Here is an 11,737-nt window from a genome sequence, read left to right on the forward strand (position 1 = left end):
TGCAGATTGAAGAAAGTTCTTTATGGGCTAAAGCAAGCACCAAGAGTGTGGTACAGTAGGATAGATTCCTATCTACTGGAAAATGGATTTGAAAAAAGTGAGGGAGAACCCACCCTCTACATCAAAGAAAAGGATGGTAAATTACTAATTGTTGTGTTATATGTTGATGATGTTATTTTCACAAGTAATGATGATTATCTTATTGAAAATTCCAAAACAGTGATGAAAGATGAATTTGAAATGACTGACATGGGTTTGCTGAGATACTTCTTAGGAATAGAAGTAGAAAAAAATGGAAATGGGATTTTTATCTCACAAGCGAAATATGTTAATGAAGTGTTGGAAAGATTTAATATGCAGGACAACAAAGCAACAATCACTCCCACAGTGATGGGATTAAAACTCAGCAAAGAAGACAACAACAAGGATTTTGATTCTAGTTTGTACAAGAGCATAGTTGGCAGCCTCATGTATTTGACTACAACTAGGCCGGATATAATGCATTCTGTTAGTTTAATTTCCAGATTCATGGAGAGGCCAAAAAAAGTACATTGGCAGGCAGCAAAAAGGATTTTGATGTATGTTAAAGATACTAAAAGGTTTGGCATTTTATATACTACTTCAGAATGTTTAGATTTAATTGGATACACTGATAGTGATTGGGCTAGAAGTGTAGATGATCGGAAAAGCACATCCGGTTATGTTTTCCACATGGGTTCAGGAGCCATTTCATGGGCTTCTAAAAAGCAGCCTATTGTAGCATTGTCTACAACAGAGGCAGAATATGTGGCAGCTACAGCAACAACATGTCAAGCAATTTGCATGAGAAGGATGTGAAGGATTTTATGCCAAGAGAAATTAAAAGAAACTGTTATTTTTTGTGACAATAGTTCAGCTATTGCATTATCCAGGAATGCTGTGTTTCATAAGAGAACGAAACACATTGACAAAAAGTTTCATTACATCAGGGAATTGGTAAACAGTGGATAAATTGTTTTACAACATTGCAGAACTCAAGAGCAGGTTGCAGACATTCTGACCAAACCATTGGGGCATAAAAGTTTTGAGTTTTTGAAATATCTAGGTATGACTGATAACCCAGCAGTTCAAATTAAAGGGGAGTGTTGAAATAATAATTTCAACTGTAGCGACAAAATCGTCATGGGATTTGTTAGTTATTTCTCTTCCTTGTGATGCGATCTTATTGCTATCACAAAATCGCATCCACGCCCTATTGCTTTTGTCACGCCCTTTGTTTTCTACCGATTGCGATTCTGCGATGTGATCCGTTCGCAATCTGCAAATTGCACCCATATGTTTGTGCTCCACTCCGCTGACGTGACGTTGCGATGCGATCCAAATCACAAATCACATATCTCACCTTCTTCAAACCAATCTCAGCCGTGATTAAATCAATGGTTGATGTACAGGTTTGCAGCAAATTATGTGACGTGAATTAAAAGTTTCATTGACCGCCAGTTTTTTCAGTGAAACAATAAATGAAAATTTACTACGGTTGGTAAATGTAGGTAAAAGTTTTAATTTTATTGTTTTTTATTTTCAAGGGAGTATGGCACAGTAAAAAATGTAGTGTCCTGCTTGATTGTTTATGTAACATGAAATGTAAGTGTAGACGCAGCAACGTGAAAGAAAGAAAAAAAAAATTACACACAGCAGTGCGAATATAAGGTGTGAAGAAAAGGAAATTGACACACAGTAGTGTCAATGCTAAACATAGATAGAGTTCTCCTTTTGTAATGCACAACAGTGTTATTATTTTCTAGCAGAGACAAAGTAATTTTTTTTGGACTGCCTCTGAAGCAGGCATGGTGTAATCCCTCTGTGAGAGGAAGAAATTTTTTTTGTAACAATAGTTATCTTTAATGAATACAAGTCCTTTTATGTGTGTTCTGAAACTATGTCTTCAGCAAAAACAATTTTAGTTTCCCTGTGTACAAAACAGAGTATTACTCTTTGTTCAATCATTTTTGTTTGGAATTATCAGAAATTCCCAACAACCTATACCTTCTCATCAGTTATATTGGGAAGATATGAATTGCAGATAACATTATCTCGAGACAGGAAGAATTTCTCGCCATATTTTAGCATGCTACAAAGAGGCTTATTATAATCAACTTCTTCTCTCCAGTACTTCCACCCTTCCATTAGAAGCTGAGACTCAAATGACTCTGGTCGAGGCTAGACATGGCCATTGATTTGTTGGAGCCGATTTGTTGTCAATGTGCACATTGGGAATTATGTTGAAGGTAAAGCCGAATATGGTCTTTTTAAGCTTGGGCATCTGATTAGATTGTTGCCGTAGTGGGGAAACTATTTCACAATGGTCTCCGAGATCTCTGGATCTTGCCTCGCATATCGTGGGTCAAGTATTGACGCGTAGTGGGTCCGTGCTAATGGGGACGGAGATGGAGCAAGAAGATTCCGCGAACAGGCATACGTTGCCAAACGCTATAACAGATGAATACATCCATATTCGCTGCACCGCACCGGTCGTATCACTCAGTATAAAACCCATTGTTTTCCCTACCAAGTAGACTAATCGAGTGAAAGCAAACCTTTTGCCGCTGACAATTATTAATTTACAGACACACTTCTGAAGAATATATACGGCTTTCAACTATGCTTATTGTTTCATGAACACTTGTGCTCAACGTAGGTACTATCATGTAACTTGTCCCATAGAAATTCTAAAAGGTATGGTAGGAAGAGTGTACACTATATATATTTAATTAGTTTTAATTACTTTCAGTTCAGCATGTGATGGTATTTAGCTTTAGCTAGTTAATTTTAGTGCTTGCATGTCATCCATGTGCATATTAACAAAACATAAATCAAATTTAGTTTCAAGTAGTTTTAATTATCCATAGTTACTGCATGTATAACTAAGCTTAACCTAGTCGCTTTCTGTGTTGATTCTCAAACTAGTATTGTGTAATCAAATTCATTCTAGATTCCAATTTTTTTTTCAATTTCTTGCAAGTTTCTGCAATTATTCTTCAGCTAGATCCGTATTTGTTCTCTAAGCTATAGGGGCTTGGAAAATGTGCATGAACAATGTTTTGCAGGTTTGAAGATCAAAGAATTGGAAATTGTTCAAAGATTTGATTTGTAGATGAAAATATTAGAGTACTACAAAAAAATTTGCTACAGCTACAAGGTGCAATAATGAGGTTCTCATCTTCAAGTATTCTTATTCCATATAACTACTTTCAATGGAAGCCAGAGATTTTCCTTCGCCTCAGAGGCAAAGACTTGTATCAGATAATTATGAATATAGAAGCTAAACCAAATTTCGCCATTGAAAAATCCAAATAGTTCAATAGGATCAACGAAGCTTTTGGTATTCTATTGTTGTCCATATCTCCAGCATTGTGTTTCCATGTAGACACATGCAACACTCCAAATGAGGTCTAGACAACCTTGGAGAATTTATTTGGAAAACACGATGAGATGCAGCTCATATTCTAAAAATGAGCTAAATTCCTTAGATCCAGACAACGTTGAGAACATTCAAGATTTCATTATGAAATTCAAATCACTGCTTTTACGATTATATGATTGCGGGATCGATAAGTCCAAATAGGAAGGTCAATTGATCCCTCTATTTTGTCCTAATTAGGCCCTGAATATGTTTTTTCGTTTCTACATTTCATACGAATAAATTGCAATTCGAGATAAATGGAAAATCCTCAAACTTGATGCATTTATTGAGACTCTCATTCATGAGCAAGATAAGCTCATCAAAATGGGTTTATTAATGTCTCAAAATGCACATGCACTTGCCATGGATGAGAAAGTAATGTCCAACTTGAAACAAAATTAGCAATCCAAAGGCAAAGGAAAGGTAAGAGATCCTAATAGAAGAAAGGGAGGAAATCCAAAACCTCCAGATGATTCTTCTAGTGCCAAGGGTAAGAAGGGAAAGAAAGGAAAATCCAAGTTTCCTTATTTTAATAGAGGTTATCATCTTGAATCCTCTTGCATGCATAAGACTATTCATCTAATGGCAAAGACTCTTGAGAAAAATAATCTTGGTCATCACATTCCAAAAAGTGTCAAGAAGAAGATGGAGGAAAAACCATCAGAATCAAGAGGTAATGGTCATGCTTTGATTTCCCTTCATTGCACAACACAAGAATGGATCATCGATTCAAGATCTTCACATCATATGAATTCTTTGAAGGAATCATTTTCTTCTCTACATGCATACTTGGGACCTCCTATTCTCATGGGGGACAGTTTTTTAGTTGAAGCAACTAGACAAGGAAGAGCGCAATTGAAACATGGATGTTTTCTAAATGTCTTGCATATTCCAAGGCTTTCTGTGAAACTTCTTTCAGTGTATCATATGACATACACATGCACCAAAAGGAAATTGGAATTTACCCCGAATTCCGTAAGAATTTATGATATGCAAACCAACTTGAAGATTGCATCTGGAAAGATAAATGATCAATCTTGTATATACATTTTTTGATTTTGTTCCTTAATCAAATTCTATTTTGCTACATATGCATGAAAATGAAGAAAGTAGGATTTGGCACAAGAGATTTGGGCACTTGAATTTCAGATATCTGAAACAACTTAGCAAGAAAGGGATGGTTAAAGGATTGCCAACAATTGAATTTCAAATGGTGTTTGTAATGAATGTGCTCTTGGAAAGCATCCATAAGAAAAGTTCGAGAACAGGCATGCATGGAGAGCCTCCTCACCTTTGGAACTTGTACATAGTGATCTCATGGGTCCATTTCCAGTACTTTCAATGAGAAAAACAAGATAGGTGTTGTCATTTATAGATGATTACATGAGATTCACTTGCGTTTACTTCTTGAAACTCAAGTATGAATTTTTGAAACATCTAAACATTTTCAAGGAACATGCAGAAAATCAATCTTGAAAACTCATAAAGATACTCCGTACAGATAATGGAAAGGAATATGTCAACAAAGATATCTAGAATCTTTGTAATAAAGCGTACATACAGTCGTAGCATACAATTCCTTACACCCCGCAACAAAATGGGGTGGTGGAAAGGAAGAATAGATCTCTGAAATAGATGGGCAACTACATTTTGCATGCAAGATCTCTTTCATCAAAATTTTGGGCTGAAGCTATCAGTTGCGCCTCATAAATCTAGAATTGATCTCCTCATAAATTTGTCACTGGAAAAACACCTTTTGAGGCTTAGATTGACATGTAACTTGAAGTCAGTCATTTCTGCATTTTCAGATCTCAAGCATGGGCTCGTATTCCTATAGAGAAGAGAAAGCATTTAGAGCCTCAGAGTAAGACATGCATGTTTGTTGGATATTCTAATGAAGTCAAAGAGTACAAATTGCTTGATATCAACATCAAAAATCTTTTTATTGAAAGGAGTGTAAAGTTTGATGAAGATATTATGCATGTACCACCAGATGAACTTGTTACCAAGTTGCCCTCACCACTGATTGATGAGTATGCAGATGATACCTCATATTAGAATTCTGGTCTAGATGAACCTTTGCATGTGACAGCTATTAGACCACCAATTTTTGGACATCAAGATCATACTTCTTCATGTAGTTCGGAAGATTCATGACCGCCTTCAACACAAAAATGGCACAACATGAGTGATCTCCTATATGATCCTGCCTCTAAACCTTAGTTTGACGAAAATAAAAAATCACTCTTAGCTATGGATCCATGCATGCCCATGCATGTTTATATGATGCATGCGTCCGATCCGTAAAATTTTGCAAAAGAACTTGCCCATCTTAAATGAGAAGCAACAATGGATGAGGAATACAACTCTCTCATTGAGAATCAAACTTCGAATCTAGTTAAGCTACCTTCCAATCATAAACTTGTGAGGTGCAAGTGGGTTTATTGGACCATGAAAGTAGCATATAACCAAGTTTGTTGATATAAGGCACAGTTGGTAACAAAAGACTTTCAATAGGTGCATGGCGTTGACTATGATGAGAATTTTTCTTTAGTGGCAAAAATGGTTTCCATTCAGCTAGCTCTCTCCATCGCAGCAGCAAGAGGATGGGAGGCGAATCATATGGATGTGAAGAATGTATTTCTTCATGGTGGTCTCGAGGAGGAAATCTACATGGAGAAGCCACATGGATAGATGCAAAAATCATCTATGTTATGCAAACTAACGAAGTCTATGTATGGCTTCAAGCACGGTCTTAAAGTGTGGTATGAAAAGATGGAATTGTATTTGTTATCTCAAAATTTTGTACGGTGAAAATCTGATTCCAATGTCTATTTTTTGAAGAAGGTTGACTCGTTATTAATCATAGTACTTTATGTAGATGATCTTTTGATAACATGTAGTTCAACTTCTGCCATTGCTAAGATTAAAACTACATTGCATAAGCAGGTTTCTATGACAGGAATGGGCTTGATAAATTTCTTCCTTGGACTAGATATCAATCAAAGTGGTCATGGTATTACCATTTCTCAACCAAAGTATGATAGAGATCATTTGGCACAATTTCATATGAGTCAGTGCAAGCCAGCAACCACACCTTTCTTATTAGGGATAAAGTTGGAGAATGTTAAAGACATGCCATTAGTTGATTGCACATTGTACCGTCAGCTTGTGATAAGTCTTCTTTATGTAACTCACCTTTGTCCTGATCTCTCATATGTTGTATGAGTAGTTTCCAAATACATGCAGGATCCACATGAGTTACACTACAAATATGTAAAGCGCATACTTCGATGTGTCCAGGGGATAATCACCAATGGGATTGGTTATGTAGAATTATTTTTTTTGGATCTCATTGGGTTCACAAATTCAGATTGGGTTGGCGACAACATTGGTCGCAAGTCCACTTCTACTTATGTACTTGGTTTGGGATCCGACCCAATTTGTTGGTCAATCAAGAAGTAGGCTACCACTACTTTATTATCAGCAGAGGTTGAGTATATAGGAGCATTCAATGCCACTATTCAGGCCATTTGGCTATAGCATTTCCTATCAGAGCTCGGTATCAGTGTCCATTAAAATCTGGTGAATATCTATTGATGCATCCCCTGATGATGGACTCACTTGGTGGTCCGAAACGTTGGGTTCACAAAACTCTATAACAGGTCATTCCTCATCTATAAAATGATCCTCACTTGTATGGATTCATTATTTAACATCCATCATTTTACTATCATCTAGTGTGACAATCAAAGAACGCTAAAGTTTTAGAGAGATCCAGTGCAGTGGCAGCAGACCAAACACATTGAGATCCACATGCACTTATTAGAGAAGTAATTCATGATGGGATCATCAATCTTCAGTGTTGTCCTAGTTCTGAGAACACTACTCATATCTTCACCAAGACTTTCACAAAGTAGAAGTTTCAATTTCTGCGAGAACGTCTTGGGGTGAAGGACATGACAACCTAACATTTGTCTTTTCTCTACTTTTTGAATTATATTTTGAGCAGGGGTTTCTTCCCAGTTGGTTTTCCCTCTTTCCTCTTTTCATGCATTGTTTATGGGTACTTAAAATGGCCTTGTTGCTGGGACTCATTCATTTTGTATCACACTCACTTCGGTTATGCTTAAGGGGGGATGTTGGTGTACATGCACCTAGTTAGTGTTAATTAGCTTTAGTTCAACTCTAGTTATTGCATGTGATTTGCACTTGGTTTATTTAGTTAACTCCAGTGCTTACGTGTGGTGTGCACTTAACATTAGTTAATTAACTACAGTGCTTGCATGTGGTGCATGTACACATTAACAGAACATAAAGCACACTTAGCTAAAGTTAGCTTTAATTATCCATAGTTATTGCATATACAACTAAGATTAACGTAGTTGCTTTATTTATTGATTCTCAAACCAATATTGTGTAATTAAATTCCTTCTCTATTCCAATTTCCTTTTTCAATTTCTTGCAAGTTTTTGCAATTATCCTTCAAGTAGATCCATAGGCTTCCTCGATGATAAATTTTTTTCTCACAATTTATGTGATGATTTTTTCAATTTTTTTTTTTATAGAAATAGATTTATCATTATAAAGAACCCTTGGCACCAAAAATCTTCTAGTTTGATAAATAGATTTCCAAAAAGTTCTAAAATTTTGACAAAATAGTACTAAAAATTGCATTCCATTACTTTTAACTAGCAAAACCAACACCTCTTTAAACTACTCTGATTACCTCCTTAAACTATTTTCATTCTATATTGAACCTAGCCCTAACAAAGGTTCTACCAAATTCTAAATTAACCCAAGCCCTAACAAAAAGTCAAAATCCTAAATCAATTGAAACTCTAGTTCTACCAGATTCTAAATTGACCCCAGCCCTAACAAAGCGTCATAAAATTCTAAGTTGACCCAAACCCTAACAAAGGGTCAAAAGTCCAAAACGATTCAAACCCTACCTCCACCAAATTCTAAATTGACCCCAGCCGTAACAAAGAGTCAAAATCCAAAAACGATTCAAACCCTACTTCTACCAAATTCTAAATTGACCCAAGCCCTAACAAAGAGTCAAAATCCCAATAGATTGAAACACTTTTTGTAGGTTTACCGCAGCCGTAACAAAGAGTCAAAATCCAAAAACGATTCAAACCCTACTTCTACCAAATTCTAAATTGACCCAAGCCCTAACAAAGAGTCAAAATCCCAATAGATTGAAACACTTTTTGTAGGTTTACAGGAGCAGACAAAGCTGGAAATATAAGACGAGATTAAAACTCTGCCTCTCGTTACATCAACTTTTGCTCTCAACCTCGATGTACGCGTGTCTGCCGGCCATTCCACCTGCTCCTCCTTTCTCCAGCACGCGATTAAAATACTACCTCAGTTTCTTCTGCCGACGTGGATGTGCGCGTGCTCTTCCTGTGATCGCGCGTGCTCTTCCTATGTCTAGCACGAGCTTTTGTGCAATGCCACTAGTTCAATGGAGGGATATGGCGTGAGCGAACACGCCTGCGAGACCTCTAATTTTTTTTTAATCACCTATCTGTCCTGGTCGGCACTCATAAAAAGTCTCCGTTGATATTTTTCAGGCAAATGATAAAGAAATGAAAGGCATTATAATTGCCTGATTGGTCATTACATGGATGCACGTGACGCGCTTGAATCTTTTTTCAAATATTACAATATTCCACAGCAAAAATTGTATAGGGTTGCACTGCATAATATGATATAAAATTTGAGGACTTTCCTCCGGTACAGCAGTGTGGACATAACATCTTCTCGGTCTGTCGTATTCAAGCCAGAATGGCATATTCTTGGAATTTTGGCCGGGCCTACGCTAATGAATCCAAGAGAGTTTTGAGTGGCAGTAAGCCCACCGATAGGTCATTTCAACGCTGACAGAGTCAAGCCGGCGTTTAGCGATGATGGATGTCAATCTCTTGAATACATTATTTTAGGTTTTGGTTTGATGTAGCACGTTGAATTTGGTGTATATCACCCAAAAAGGAACTTTCACATAGAATTATTTCAATTTGGCCCTAACCCTGCTGAAGAAAATTACGTTATCATTCAGCTCTTCGGTAACGTATAATTCCACTTCCTTTTTGGGTTTAAATGATTTTTATTTGACGCTTTATTTCTATTTCCATTCAGGGAAATTACGTTATCATTTTGATATCTCTTGATTTGTGTCCCTTGTTAAACCATTTATTATACTATAAAAGGAGAGCTAATATATTTGAATGTTAATTTCTTTGTTATTTTTATTTTTTATTATTATTACAAGTTAACAATATTTATATTAAAAACTATACATAAATGTAGTTAATTTATATTAATTTGTTAAAAAAAATAGGTTTTCTATATATGAATTCTCATATACGTAATAGATGTCAAAATTTATTTTAATCTATGGATAAGTTTATCATCTAAAGTATAAGTATAACTAATAAAAATAAATGGCAGTTACAAAAATCTAGAGTACAAATGCTTATTCCTCTTATGGTGTAATCAAGGAGAGTCTACTTTGATGGGTCGTTGTGTGTCATTGTCTTTCTTGTACCAATGAAGGATATACCTATTATGTTCTTGTCCAAGACCGAATATTTGTTGTTTAACTTGTGAACAATATTGGTAATGCCTAAGAATGATTCATGTTAAGTATTAGATGCTTCAATAAGGACTCTTCCCATGACAATTTGTTTTAATAGAGATAAGTAATCTTCCAATGATCATTCTTTATATGCTAATAGAGAATGACTTTGATGAACTTTGTTGAGATATCAAGCATATAACTCCTAGTATCTCTCACAACCTGATTCAGGGTTGAAATCAAACTTCCTCTTCCACCTTAGACTAAATATCTCATGAATTACTTCCATATAAACAATGAGAGATAACTTTAAACTGACCTTATAGAGGGGAGAGAAAAGAGAAGCACGACTTGAAACATGGGGGAGGGTTGGAATTTAGGGGAAAGGAAAAGGTAGAAGAACTAACATAGGAACAAGAAATGACAATATCAGTAAGGAGGGGAGAACTAGGCTAAAAGGATTCTACAACCTTTCAGGATGAAACCAATTAGAAACCACAAAATTCATGTAGAAGTTGGAAAAGTTAAGTGTGGAGAAGTGTCAATGGGAGCTACATGGAAACAATACCCTAGATAAACAATAAATAACAGATAAGAGAACCTGTAGCATACTAACCTAAGCTTGAATATGAAAAAGGTAGATGAAAAATAGAGAAAAAGATGCCAGAAGAAACAAAGAGTACAATCAAACTAAGTTGCACATGAAGCCCAAGCTTAGAGCTCATGAGGTAGCATCCAAAAAATCATAGCATTAGACATTAGGCCAAAATAGTTTGTTTTTTTAGTGGGGAAATTAGCATACTTGGTACTTGTCTTTGATGATTTGCATATTTGGTACTTGTCTTCGATGACTACCATTATAACCAGAGCCAACAAAAGTTGAGATATTTGAGCCTTGAATCTCTTGGCACATAACACTTCATTTTCAAAGCACTTGCTAAAAGGATTTGAATCTAAAAGCTAATAAGTATATAAATTTTAAATTAAATTATAATATTTTTTCTAATATTTACAAAATATGCATTAATTCGAGAATGTAAGCACATTAATTTTATTAATTTAGTTGTTATTAGTTTTCTTCCAATGTGTTTATATATATATATATATATATATATATATATATATATATATATATATATATATATATATATATATATATATATATATATATATATATATATATATATATATATATATATATATAGATAGATAGATAGTATTAGGGTGGTCCATTCATACCACTATTATTATTTATATAGCTTCATGTTTACCATGGATCAGGTAAGCAGAATGATCGATCAAATCTCTTGTGGTGAAAACCTAGAAAATTTAAAAAGAGGTTTGGACCTCCACATATCTCATCCCTCTAATAACTTGACCTCACAGATTCCTTCTTAAATAAGAACACACGCCATATTTATTTTCTTATTATTTGAATTATATTTTAGATATATAAATGAATTCAACACCTTAAAAATCCTTTAGTCTCTTGGACTGTGTATATTATACAACTTAAGGTTGCAATTCCAACAATTCTTTGCTTAACTTTAGACAAAATTGACTGAGAGATATACCTAAAAATGGTCAAAAATATCTAAGAGTGAAATATTTTTTTTCCCAATTACTTTATATAATATATACATTATATTTTACCATATATAAAATATATATAGTTGACATTGAAATATTTAATTAACATATGGATTCAA

The sequence above is a fragment of the Pinus tabuliformis genome, chromosome 7 (genome assembly GCF_031772625.1).
Source record: "Pinus tabuliformis cultivar Carrire ecotype Pingquan chromosome 7, CPIR1, whole genome shotgun sequence".
NCBI lineage: Eukaryota > Viridiplantae > Streptophyta > Pinopsida > Pinales > Pinaceae > Pinus > Pinus tabuliformis.